The sequence below is a fragment of the Phascolarctos cinereus genome, unplaced genomic scaffold (genome assembly GCF_003287225.1).
Source record: "Phascolarctos cinereus isolate Bilbo 61053 unplaced genomic scaffold, phaCin_HiC Scaffold_4;HRSCAF=312, whole genome shotgun sequence".
Classification (NCBI taxonomy): domain Eukaryota; kingdom Metazoa; phylum Chordata; class Mammalia; order Diprotodontia; family Phascolarctidae; genus Phascolarctos; species Phascolarctos cinereus.
The window spans coordinates 289,401,418-289,415,858 of record NW_027555847.1 but is presented as its reverse complement, the minus strand read 5'-3'; the positions used below and the strand labels follow the sequence as shown (position 1 = coordinate 289,415,858).

Genomic DNA, 14,441 nt, shown 5'->3' with positions numbered 1-14,441 from the left:
TTTGTGTTTTGAACACCTTTGGCAGTCTGAAACCCATATACGCTCTTCTTAAAATATTTTTAAATGCATAAAATAAAATATGTAGGATTACAAAGGAAACCAATTATATTGAAATCTTTCATTAAAAAAAAAATCCAAGTTCTTGGATCCCCGGTTAAGAACCTCAGCTTTCATGTTGTCTCCGTGGAAGAGAAGGATCTATGTGCTGACCTTAGATTCTTATATCAGTCTTATTCACTGTAAGTAAACAAAGGATTGGTAATACAGAATTTTTGCAAGAAATGGTATCCTCAATATTTCCATCATCATCTACTACCTCTGTGGAAGGTCTTAAATATAAAAATATCGTATTAGGCAAAGATTTTTTGAACAAGTAATTTCCAAACTTTTGTGATTTTTTTTCTTTATCACTTTTTTTTAAAAAGGCAATTGGGGTTAAGTGACTTGCCCAGGGTCACACAGCTAGTAAGTGTCAAGTGTTTGGTCTGAGGCCGGATTTGAACTCAGGTCCTCCTGACTTCAGGGCTGGTCCTCTATTCACTGTGCCACCTAGCTGTCCCCTCTTTATCACTTTCTAAGAAAATGTTATGTTGCCTCATCCATAAACATTCTACATGGCATATGTTATTTTAAAATTAATTTTTGTAGGCATGTTGTAGAAACTGTTACAAAACCTCTGGAGATAATTGGAGACCCCTCTAAAGGTGTCCAGTTTGGAATTCATTTCTCTGAACAAAGAAGAATTTGGACGTGTATGATAAATACAAATATGTTTGCAGTTATAATCTCAGCCAAAACCTAAAACTTCCATTTTGTTTTCTCAGTCTTATAATAAATTCTGCCAGTGATTTTTATGTAGAATTTTTTTTGTCATGTACCTATTAAGGAACATGTTAGTTATAATGTATATACAAGGTGTGACTATAAAAGAATCCATCTCATTACTTTTATGATTTTAAAAAAATCATAACCAAAACATTGTTTAAGGCCACTGAACATTGGAAATGCAAGAAGAAAATCTCTCCTGGGGTGTAAAAAGTCAATACTGGAAATTTTCTAAGCTACTGGAGACTGTGGAGATGGCATAGAATGTAACCATTATTTTGTGTGGAGGTAAGAGAGGAAGACATGACTTACTTTTCAGGAGGCTCATGCACCTTATAAATTGTCACATCTTGTAATGTCTTCTGTCTTCTTTCAGCCTTTTAAAAATTTTATTGCTTTGGAATGACTATACTTAAAAATATTCTGCAGGATCTGCTATTTTATTGGAGATTAATATTTATATGTAGTAGAATGATCAAATAGCAAAGGAGTAATTGAGGTATTTTCATTTTTGTTGGTCTTTTGTTACACTGTTGAGAAATGGTTCTTCACATCTGGTAACCATGCTGTCCAGCAGCAAAATCCTCAGTGGCTCTACTGCGGCCTGCAGTGTCTTTCTTCCTTAACCACTCTGTAAATCCTGTCTCAGGGTTTGTTGAGTGCATGTATATATCATGAACAGGCCAGTCTGAGGTAGAGAATACTAGAATAATATCTCAAGGATTTCCTTAACTTAATCTCCTTAATCTCTATATTATATCAAAACTTTCTTAATCTCAATACTAGAATATATCACAAGGACTTCTTTTAATTTCCCTTTTTCAGGACTTACCTATAATCTGTTAAGCTGTGGTCAGCTCCATTGAAGAGATTGCTATATTTGAACATGTTCTTTATTCTGTTTCCATCCAAAATTGGGCAGTCCTTTGCCTAATCTCCCCTCCCAAAAAAACATTCACCCTTCTTTAAGAAGAAAATATTGTATGGTGAAAAGGATTCCTGAGTGGGATATTCCTCTCTTAGGTAGAATCCTCTCCACTTGTTTTCTTGAGCAGGCTAATTTGGGATTATAGAATTAGAACTGGAAAGGACTTCATAGGCCCCTAGCCCAACCCTCTCACTTCAAAGATGAGAAGGTGAAGGCCCAAAGAACATTAAGTGATGTGCTCTAGGTCACATTTTAGAGTCAGAAGTGGGCTTTGAACTCAGGTGCTCTCTCTAGAGTCTGTAAGTACTTTTTCCACTCACTTCTTAATTCTTCTCTCCTACCCCTTTGATGCCTTTATAGTCTGTCTGTCTCCCTTCCCCCAGAAAACAACCAAAAAAAATCAGCAAGTAAAGTTCTATCTTTTTCTTCTCTTGCTGTAGGAGGCCTTTTCTAACTAACCAAAATAAGTAATAGGACCTGTTACTTTATGAAGTATACTGTGAATAGCTGAAGGGCAAATAGGTTTGTCCAAAGTATCCAAAGAAATACTTAGAGGAGCTGGAAGGGGTCATCTAGACCAATCCCTTCATTTTACAAATGAGGGGATTGTGGACTAGAGTCTGAGGGCTTTGTTCCAGCTCATATAAGTAGCCTGCATTCCTCCCACCATACAGCGTTGTCACCACATGTATACATCTATGTCATTTGTCTACCTTTTCTTCCCCACTCCTAGAAGAGAGTGTAGCTTGTCTTGCTGTGTTCAGGTTTCATTTTTTTTAGGAGTTGTTTTTTGCATTCTCTTCCCCCTTAGTTTAATAGTCCTCTTTTGGGGGTTCTGTTGGATATATGCATTGTATTTTCCATACTGTCAGGAAGGTGCTTTACCAGCTGGCGAGGTTCTCATTCTTTCAGCCCCCATACCCACCCAAGCAGGGGACGGAAGGGGTTTCTGGCATGGCAGCACTCCTCTGCAGATCTGTATCCGTTCTGGGCTTTCCTCCCTAAATGTGGCTGCTTAAGATAAATGTAGGTGCCCAAGCATGGAGGCAAGGCAAGGTGAGAGCTGCAGAACTGGAACTTCAAATAATTTCTTGAAGGAGAAGCATTTCTCTGTAGGATGAGGAGAGCCCAATTGCATTAGCTCCCAAAAGGCGAAGTATAAGCCACTTTGGATGGGGCTGTAGAACTTCTCTGGAATCCTTAGTGCAGTGTTTTCAAACTCATATAGAAACAGGCCGCTAATGTGTATGTAAGGGTCCCTGCAGGTTACATGCTGACTAGGAAAACCACATATTAGCGTCTGTGTTCTATTGTATACTTATTTTGTTAAATATTTCCCAATTACATTTTAGTCTGTTTGGGTCACACTTCCTGCATGTTTGACCCCTTTATTGCATCCACCCTTTGTACTGCAATCTCTATACTTGTATTCACTGTAAGCTCTTGTTTAGCCAAGTTATGTGTGTCATGTGTCCTGATTTAAGTGAATCCAGGATAGAATATTAAAATCCAGATTACCAGATAATGTAAATTAGGTTGGATTATTCATCTTTCAAAACAATTAGTAGATATTTAAAATATTAGAGCAGGAAAGGACCTTAAGAACCGTATAGTCCAAAAACCTTATTTTTTGCACTGATACCTAGAGACATGAGATGATTTGTCTAAGGGCACATAGATCATTATGAATATAATTGGATCTAAAATCTTGGTTTCTTAACTCCAAGCCAGGGGCTGTTCCATGCAGCCTCTCAAGAGCAGGTTGAAATGTGACTCTATTTGTAGGAATTATATTTTTATACCATAATTCAGTCATACACCTACTTTTAAAAGTAAAACACATCTATAATGCTAATTTTAAAAAATCAGTTTTCTTACTCAAACCAACACCCTGGCCCCTTTGGTCCCTGCTTCTCACTCTAATTAACATATTCTTATGTTTGTGTTTTTTTCTGTCATGTCTCCCCTGCTTTCAATCATACTACTTCTATCTTGTCTCAGTAAGAAAGGAAAATGGTGGGACCTTTCTGTTGCCCTTTCATTGTAAATTTTCCTGTGCACTGGATCGTTGTAGAAACTCATTTACTTGCAGGTTAGTTTATGTTTTCAGGAAGGAAGTTTGTTCTTTTGCACATGTTTGTACCAGATAGTGCTCATGAGAGAGAGTGACAGATTGTTTCTGGTGAATGGGCTAGCATCTGGACAAGCTGGGACTGCCTTGGTGTGTTTCCTATTGTCACCACTCTCCAAGCCGACATGTGTTACCAGTTCTCCGGATTCAGGTGGGCAGGATAAATCTTGACAGACTTCCCAGCGCTATTGAGGAGAATGCACAAATTGCTTTTCACACGTGGGAGTTCTGTTCTCCAGCCCTGGTCAGTGAAGGTTCTCAAATTCTTCAAGCCTAGCCTTCGGCCCTCTTCATTCTTCTGGCCCCTAGGGTGAGATCAGCCAGTTTTCATGTTAGGCTTCTAGATCCCATCTCTCTAAGCTGCATAGTAACTTTCATTGAGTTCTTCTAAAATTCATAATGGTGGTGAGAGGAGCAAAGCAATTTAACCTGAAATAATTCTTCATGTCTTCTATCTTCCTCAGTTATGTTTCATCTAAAGTCTGTGGTGTAGTAGAAGGTGTACTAGATTTGGAAACAGGAGACCCGTGTTCAGATTCTGAATCTACTTGTTCTCTGAAAGACCATGGTCAACTTGCTTTACTGCTGTGACCCTCAGTTTACTTTTCTTTGAAGTAGGGGTACTAATGTTGTACACATTTCAAGGAATTATTTATAAAACCACACATTTCAGAGTTGGAAGAGACCTCAGTGACAACCTATCCCAACCTATATCTGAAAAAGAATCCCATATCCCCAGCCAAGTGGTCATCGAGCCTTTACATAAGCTCTCCAATGAAGGGGAACCCATTGTCTTCTGACAGCAGTGTTCACTGCTGCTATTAAAACACCATTGATTACCCTGAAAGTTTCTTGGTGGCTGCCTTGGTTGTCTGGTAATTCCGTCATGACTCTCCCCAGCATAGTCTTCTGCTGTGTACATCGTGCCTTCAGTCAGCCCTTGTACCCTCCTTGAACTGCAAGGTCAGGGCCAGGACATAGTTATGTTTCCAATAATCGAGAGGCATTGATCTTAAGTTTGATAGCTTTTGGCTGTTTGTCCTCCTTGTCCTCTAGAGTTGTGTAGTCCTTGGAGCAAGGTTTCAGTAACCTTGTCACCTTTGACTGAGACTGCCAAGATGGGTGCCAGCTGTGGTGATATTCCTTTGTGTTACAGGCAGATGACCTTGATAATTTGTATACAATGGCCACTTACACAAAGAGTAAGTTTTTTTTTTAATGTGAACACATGGTATGACAAACTGCTTGCTTTTTCCAAAAAAGCACTTTGTTGTGTTACAGATTCTGTATATTCTGTGAGAGTAAATAAGTATTATATCATAATGTTCATGGTATTACATAGATAAGATATTTGTCATTATTTTTATTCCCACTTTTACTGAGCTAGAAAGTGGTTGTATAGTTGTCCCTAGGAAAAAAGGAAAAGGAATACGTAAATGTAAACTTCTATTTTTATTCCCTCCCTAATTTATCAAAATTTTTATATAATTGTTTTACATACAGCAAAACATCCCTTTACTTGTCCTTCATCTTTATTTAAACATGCTGGAAATTACATATACACACACACACACACACACACACACACATTACATATATATATTTTGTAAAAGCATTGCCATATTTAGACTTCCCCATTCCTGCAACTTCCTCCATCATTCCCTCTCAAATGTGCCTTGGAGGAAGGGGTTGGAGCAATGGAGACCTGGTTATCCATTCTTTAAGTAACATTAACTCAGAAGCTGCCTGTCATAAGTAGAGTCCTCATTAAGGAACAGTATACCTCAGCTGCTTTTTAAAAGCAATACACTGCTTGTACCATCTATTAGTGTGCAGGCCAGAAGCCAGAGCCTGGTCTATATGCTACTGAAAGTTAGGACTTGCTTCTCTCACATTTCCAAGGCTTCAACTCCCTTATATAAGAGGAGGGGGCAAGAAGAAGCATTAGATGGTTACTCGTTTTTATTTGGCATCAAATAATATTAACCAAATAGTTTGCTTGTATGGAAAGCAGTGGGTAAAAATTGCCTATCAAATTGAGCAATGAAAAATGCTTCCTTACCTGTATTTTTGGTCTGCATTTATTGTGACAAAATGGAACTCGCTCTTCTACAACAAAGATTGTTTTCCTTTGGATAGAGCAACTTAAATTGTGACTTTAAAAAAAACTGCATTTTAAAAATTGCCTGTGAGAATAGAATGGCACACATTTAAATATTTAACTTGGTCAACCTGAGAGGGGTTAGGGGGATGCTTGAGGCCAGGGGATTTCTAGTGAAACTTGGTTGCGTAGAGGAATGAGGCCTTTATGTTCCATGTAGATGGTTATTTTGAGACTGCTAAAGCAAAAAAATTCGCACTGTAGAATTGATATGACAGCATTTTATAAACTAACTTGTGAGCTGTTCTTCGTGTTACCAAAATGAAGGTAATCTTTAGATTTAAAGGTTTGTGTGTGTGTGTTGGGACATGCCTTCTGCCTGGTGAAATGAGAATCTAGAGGACTTAAGAAGACAGGGAAAGGGCATTGATTTGGAAAAATTGCAGTTAACAGAGTCACTGGCCTCTGGCACTGTTGTCCCTGACCTTCCTGCCTGACTTATGTTCCCAAGAGGAAGGACGCTGTGTGGAAAGCCTTCAAGCTTTTCTACCTTTTTTGCTGTTTTGCATTTTTCTAGATCTGAAAAATGTTTCTGATAGACTCAGCAAGGGTGAGCCCCTCCTGTTGGTCTGGACCAGCTCTGCCCCTGCCAGCTCAGAGTAACTTTAAGGATCAATCACTCAACAAGTATTTAATAAACACCTACTGTGTGCCTGGTGTGCAAACATCGGTCATTTGTGGCGTCCAGGCTGTTCCACTGTGACTTTTTTTTTTTAATTATTTGGCTCCCATCAACAGACCACAAAGAGTGGGCCTGGCTAGGGACCAATGACTAAACCCCTGATTTCCTTGTTTTTTTCAGGCCTCTCTGTAGCCTCAGGTAGAATCTGGGCCTTTGAGGACACCCAGGCCTAGGCAGGAAAGCTGTCTGCACTTGTCTAGCTTCAGGCCTAACCCTTGAGAGCAGCTTTGGTCTTTCATAATTCAAAGGTTATTATGTTGCAGAAAATAGGAGGGAGACTGGTGGTGAATTTTGGTGCAGGAAACATTGAGTGACACCAGCCATTCAAGTATAGTGGGGCTATTACTTCTTTAGGTCTCATCTGAAAGGCTGGTAGCAAGTTCTTTCTGGATATGTTTATAATGTGGGGTGATGAGAGCCAAATTAACTATTTTCTATAAAATCACAGTGAAATAGCGACTGTGATTCCCCTGCTAAAACACCTCCCCATGATTCCTAATTGTTTTCAAAATACAATGCAAATTCCTGAGCTTCTTATTCAGTAGTACCCTCAGAGTCAACAAGCAATTTACCAACCTTTTTAGGCTACTTTTATGCTACACTTCTTGACGTAATCTGCTTTCCTGGACTGTACACTGTTTCCTGAGTTCATCTCACATTCTTAAACTTCCATGTCTTTGTTCACTTTATTTCTTGGGCTTGGAATGGTCCTTTTCCCCCTTTCCACCACTCCTCACCCCTACACATACTTCTGCCTCTTGGACTCCTCTTTTAAGGCCCAGCTCAGATGTTACCTTCCTTCATGAAACTTTTCCTGATCCCCCCTCCCCAATAAGTTATCTTATGTTCCTCAAAATTCTTATACTACTGTGCATTCACCGTATTATATTTTACCTACACTATTTTGCTTTTTCATGGTGAGGTGATAAATATCATACATTCTTGAATGATATTGCCAGCAGAACATAGACTCTAGCAGGATCTCTTAGCCATATTATCTAAGGATGTGCCTAGTTAAATGTAGATAATCTTACCATGAGAAAACTGGTTGAGCACCAGATGATTTTTGTTGTTATTGGGGTTATGGGAAGAGGTTTACTCATGGAGAACATTTACTATAGAGTTATGAAATGTCCTTCACAGGAGTTATCTATGTCTGTGAAATCTTGACTCTTTCAGGTATCAAAATAAATAACTCATTTGTTTAGTGTCTTGAATCCCCCGTAACTACTTTGGATTCCAAACCCTCTCATCTTTTCCAGCAGTTTGCTAACATAATTATTCTCTCTCTAATCTTCCTTCTCTGCTACCTCCAAACAAGATCAAGTCTCTCCATCCTCAAAAACAACTCTTCCTCACTAGATTCTAGCATCCCTGTAATTGTCCCTTTCAGAGACAAACTCCTGCAACCCCCCCCCCCATTACTTCCTTTCTATTCACTTTTTACTTATTCACTTTAACCCTGAAACCACTGTTTCCAGTGTTACTACGTATGTATTAATTGCCAGGTCTTTTCTCAGGCCTCATCCTTCTTGACCTTTCTGCGGTATTTGATGTTGTTGAATATACTTTCCTTCAGGATACTCTCTCCTCTCTGGATTTTTATGGCACTGTTCTCTCATGGATTTCTTCTCTTAACCCTCCGTGGGTATACCTCAAGAGTACTTGGTCCTGAGTCCTTTTCTCTATAGTCTTACTTGGTGGCCTCATCAGCTCATTCTCTCTATGGTAATGGCTCCCATATCTGTATATACCCACTCCTCCTCACTTTCCTGAGCTCCAGTTTCACATTGCCTGCTGTCTTTAATATTTCAGACTAGATGGTCCCCGAGGTACCTCAGACTCACTATGTCCAAGACATTGAGCTCATCTTTACTTGTGGACCTGACCAACTTTCAGACTTCCCTCTTACTGTTGAGAGCCCCACCCTTCCAGTTATCCAAGACTGCAGCTATCCATTCATTTGTTAAAGCTTCTTGTTCACTCACATCATACTGGATCAGGCCCTCGTCATCTCTCACCTGGACTATTACAGAAACCTCTTAACTGGCTTAAGTCTCTATCCTAGTTCATCAGTTATTCAACAAGCATTTATAAGATACCTATTATATGCATTCTCCTTGGCAGTGGGTATACAAGGACACAAATGGAACATTCCTTACCTTAAATGCCAAGTTATTTTCCCAGAACCATGTCTGACCATGCCATTCCCTACTCGGTGAACTCCAGTGACTGGATTGCTTTTAAGCTCAAATATAAATTTCTTTGTTGGGTTTTAAAAGCCTTTCACAACCAATTCCCCATCTATTTTCCAGCCTTCCCACACTCTCTGGTCCATCAGAACTGCTCTGGGCATTCTTTACACTCTGTCTCCTATCTTTATGCCCTTGCACTGGTTATCCCCTCTACCTGGAATTCACTCCCTTCTCATCTCTGTCTTACAATCCCTTGTTTCCTTCAAAATTCAGTTCAAGCACCACCTGCTATGTAACCTTTCCTGACTATAGCTCTCCCTTCTCCCCCCTCTTCAGATACCTTATATTTATTGTATCTGTGTGTGTGTGTGTGTGTGTGTGTGTGTATGAATACATGCATATACACATGTGTTGCCTCCCCTGAAAAAATATAATATCTATGAGGGCAGAGACTTTCATTTTCCTAGTATGTTATCTGGCACAGTAAATAAATGTTGGTTAATGTTTCTTTTTTGTATGCCCCAAACCTATCAACGTGCCATATCTGTGCCTAATAAGTATTTGTTGAATTGTTGCTGAATTTAATTAGTCTTTCTTGTTTTGTGAATTACTTTGTGGAAATTGGCATCTTTTACCCCTCTGCCTCTAACACGTTATTCTCTGTCAGTGGATTCCCCCAGCTGTGTTCCATGTTAACATCTCAGACCACCCTAAAGCCTCCAACTCTATGTATCCATCATCTGATTGCCGAGTGGTCCTTTAACTACCAAGCCACCCTTGTTCCTGCATGTAGTACTCACCTAGTACAAAGCCTGGTCCATTTGTTACTCTTTGGATAGAGAAGAAGAGAGATGTATCACAGGAGTGGGGAAAAGAGGATGAGAGAGCCCATATGGAAATAACATATAAAAGCATATATATGTTCCATATGTATTTGGTCCAGACCTGTGATTCATCATTGTTGGAAGCAATGAAGTGCTCCCTTCTCATTCCCTTCTTAATGCAGATCACCACATGCTTTTAGAAAGTTGCCAGGAACAAGGAAAGATTGTAGTTTTCCTAGGATAATCTCGCTAGCTGAAGTCAAAGGCAAGACATGAAAGTTCTTGACTCTGAAGTCGGCTTTCTATCTCTTACAATTTTTTCATTCTCATTCTCTTGATAATAAAGTTAAATTTGGTTCATTGATTTACATCCACATTGTATAGGTTTGTGAAGTTAGAGGAAATTTGTTTTTGGTGAAATACTTCAATGCAACTTGTTTTTCTAAAATTAAAATGTAAAGCCTTGTATGTTTTCTATCATTGTGAATTTCTAAAAATATTCTAACTAATTTAGATGAAATTGATTGTTTAAAGCTATCATAAATTTTGGAGACTGTTATCAAAGTCTTTTAAATTAATTTTTTTTTAATTCTTAACTTAAACACTAAAAAAAGATGCAGCATTTCCATACATGAAGCAGAACACAGAAAAAGGCTTCAAATACGAAACCATGAACCTCCATTTTATTCTAATTTACTTTTCAAAAAAAGCATATACTAATAAATACCACACTACTTTCAAAACTGACCTACTTATCTGTGCTTCCTTCTCAACTTACTTTTGTTCTCCTTTGTGCATTTTTAAATGTTACAGTGGCCTCTTTTATTGACGTCTCTTGCTGTGATCCCCTCTCGCCCCATTAAAAATTAAAAGAAAAAAATAAATAAGCACAGTCACAAAAAAAATCCGTGAACACAATGGCCATGTCTGGAATTATGTCTGTTTCCTCACCCTGTGACCCTCACTTTTCTGTCAGGAGGTGTATGACACGCTTCATCAAAGGTCCTTTGGAAACCTGGTTGCTTATTGCATTGATTAGAGTTTTTAAGTCTTTCAAAGTTGTTTCTTTATGTTGTTGCTGCCCTTGTATAAATTGTTCTACTTTTGTTCACTTCTTTCTGAATCAGTTCACACAACCTAGGATTCTTTGAAATAGTTTATTTCATCATTTCTTCTGGCATAATAATATTAAGCTCATATGCTTCACATTACTTTTGCATACCACAGTTTGTTCAGCTATTCGCCAGTTGTGCAATAAGCAGTATAAGGCACATCCCCTTAGATTCTATTTGTTCTATTTTCTTTTTTTCCCTTTTCATTCTGCCTTCAGGATTTTAATTTGTTTTGCTTGTGACTATTCCCTTTCCAGTATTATCCTCCCACATAACCATCCCCCAGTCCTCATTTGGTTGTCTGTTGAGTTTGGTATGTTTCTGCATGAAGCTGTGTGTATTCAGACATCCTTTATTCCATTTCAGGTAAGAGTGAGATTCATCTGCTGCCTTCTCTCTGAGCTCATTTCTTCCTTCATGTTTGTATAGTCTTTTCATATCCCAGTTAGGAGAAATAGCAAGTTCCAAACCATTCTTCCTCCTTTCTTTTGCCTTCCCTTCTCTTTTCCCTCTTCAGACCCTCAGAACAGAACCAATCTAAGCCAAGATTTTTTTTCCTCATTTACTCAATTCCCTCAATACCCTTTGAGAATGTTGAAGTTCTGAAGGGATACTTGTTTCTTTTCCCTCTATTAGAATGTTAGCACTGCGTCACCATATAGCTCCTTCCAAATACCCAAATAAATTTACCTTCCTGGGTTTCTCTTGACTTTGTGATTATATTTGAGTTATTTCTCAGCTATGGTATTTTTATCAAAATCCTTAAAAATATGCTGTCCTATTAAAGAGCCAATTTTCCCCCTCTGTTCCAGTAGGATTCTATTTGGCTTTGCAAGGTAAAGTTATTCTTGATGGCAAGCTTGTCTCTTTTGCCTTTTGGAATTTGTATTCAAAGATCTCTGCTAGATCTCATGTGAATCCTGTCACTGTTTACTTAGTACGTGAACTGCTTCTTTCTAGGTAATTCCATTATGTTTTCTTTAACGTAGGAGACTTGAATTTTGAATGTGTTCTTCCTGAGCCTTTTGCTTTTCTTCTGATTTTATTCCATTATTTCTTGCTGTGTCAAGGGTCATTAATTTCTGTTTTGTCTATTCTAGTCTTCAGGAAGTATATTTCTTGGGTAAGGTTTACCACTTTATAGGTATTAATGTAGTTAGTCCTTAGGGCAAAATCTTTTTTTTCCCTTTTCTTTAAAGTTGCTACTTCTAGTAGCTAAAAGTTACTTTCTCCTTTTTGGCATCTCTAGAAAGAAAAAAATTGATACTAGTTCATTCTTTGATTTACTCATCTCTTCAACTTTAGTTGCTGAACTGAGGCTTTCTGCTATGACCAGGCTCTGCCTCCTGCTGTGATTTTTAATGCTATAGTCTGCCTTGTTTGGTTTCATCCTGGGTTCTTGGGCTGATCTTTCACCTCTTAAGATTAGGTCTCATGGATCTTTGGGGTTCAGAGTACTGAATATTCATTTCCATGTAATAGCTGCTGGGCCTATGGTGTTTTTGTCTGAGGACTGCAGTTACATGGTGGTTGCTGCCCTCTGCTGGCATTCACTGGGGCTTTCAGGCTGCAAGTTTAACTGGCCAGTCTGACACCTTGTTTGCCTAACCGTAATTGGCTTTACTGCCATCAGTTTTGTGGCTGACTTTTTGTGCAGTTCAGGGATGGAAGAATTGACTGTAGTGTGTCATTGGCTTTTTAAAATCATTCATTATAGTTTGAACTTCCAGGTTTTGCTAGAGTAGGTATGTGAAAACTGGACGGTATGCCTACATTCAGGCAATCATTTTGGCCAGAAGCCTGCAAGTTTTGTTAATAATAATAGCAACTCAATTTTATATATCATCTTTAAGGCTTACAAAGTGCTTTCTTCACAGCAATCTGCGTATATTACCATAAATTACCATTCATGTTTTAGTCTCTGTTCCAGTCAAACTGGTTCATTAAGTGTTCCCCAGAAGTGACATTCTATCTTCTACCTTAATGTTTCTCTACATACTAGGCCACTGTGTCTGGAATGGACTCCCTCTCTACTTCTTCCTCTTAAAAAGTACAGTTTAGCTACTACCTCCTACACAAGATCTTCCCTGTTCACTCAAGTTAGCAGGTACTCATTCCTGAAATTACTCTATATCATTATAAATTTATTTGGTCTAGAAGTCAATGTAGTTTTTAATTTTTTTTAATTAAATTTTATTTTCCATTCTGAAGTCTCTCCCCCCACCTCACCCATCAATGGAGAAGCCAAGAAAACAAAATGTGTTATATATAGTCATGCGTTAGCCATGTCCAAAAAAAGAACAAGAAAGAAAGGGAAAAAATATGCTTCAGTTTGTGCTGTGATTCTATCAGTTCTCTCTCTGGAAACAGTGTGTTTCATCATCAGTGCTTTGGCGTTGTGGCTGATCTCTTGTGTTGATCAGATATTAAGGCTTTCAGAGTTCATTACAGTTGTTATTGTTGTATAAATTTTTCTCCTGGTTTTGCTCACTTCACTTTGCATTAGTTCGTACAAGTATTCCCAAGTTTTTCTGAAACCATCTCCTTCTTCCTTAGACTACAGTAGTATACCATCACATTCATATGCCAGAACTTATTTAGACATTCCCCAGTTGATGGTCATCCCTTCGGTTTCCAATTTTTTGCTACCACAGAAAGAACTGCTATGAATATTTTTCTGTGTGTAGGTCTTTTTCCTTTTTCTTTGATTTCTCTGGAGTGTAGACCTAGTAATAGTATTGCTGATTCAAAAGGTACGCACGGTTTAATATATTTTTAGGCATAGTTCCAAATTGTTCTCCAAAATGGTTGGGCTAGTTCACAGCTCCACCAACAGTTGCATTAGTTGACCTGTTTTCTAACAGTCCCTCCAACATTTTCCTCTTCCTTAGGGAGGAGCTGTCCAATGTCCTCCAGTCAGAGGTGCTGGGGTGCTGAGGAGGTGTGAGTTGGAGTTCATATCAGAAGAAAGCTGTATAAGTCAGTAACTATTAAATGTTTACTATGTGCCAAGAACTCTACTGGTCACTGGAGAGTAAGGCAAAAATGAAACAACCCCTGCCTTCAAGGAACTTAAAGCAATCCTAAAATGGCCTACGGGGGCGGGGGGGGGTAGTGGCTATCCTCTCACTTGTAGGTCTGGAGGCAAAGGCTAGATCACCACTTGTCTGTTGTATCAAGTAGAAATTCTTTTTTGGGTGTGGATTGGACTAGACTATACTGATAAGGTCCCTTCCATCTCTGAAATTCTCTGATTCCTTAGATTATTGTTGCTTTTTCAGGAGAGGTTGATTTGTATTCTCTGTCTGTTGCTGTCTTGTTCTCTCTCCTCTCCTACCCTCTCTGTTCTCCCACCTCTCTTTCTCCCCTTTTCTTTCTCTCCACCCCCTCTTTTTTCACTCTCTACTCCCCACCCCTCTTTCCTGATGGGCTTTGTGGGTGGTGAAGATCACAGGGAATAAAACATTAAAAATGAATGAGAAGAGGTGGAGTAGTTTGTCTAAGGATTGGTGGTTGAGAGGGGTGGGATGGAGGAAGTTTTAACAAAGGCATTGATGTTTTAAATGCACAGCAATAGGATCCA

The 14,441-nt window shown here is 38.8% G+C and overlaps 1 protein-coding gene across 2 annotated transcripts in view; it reads left to right on the top strand.

Annotated features, from left to right (window-relative positions):
* Nucleotides 1-14,441, top strand: part of RGMB (repulsive guidance molecule BMP co-receptor b) — a 34,815-nt gene that overhangs the window by 12,228 nt on the left and 8,146 nt on the right. The window lies entirely within an intron of this gene.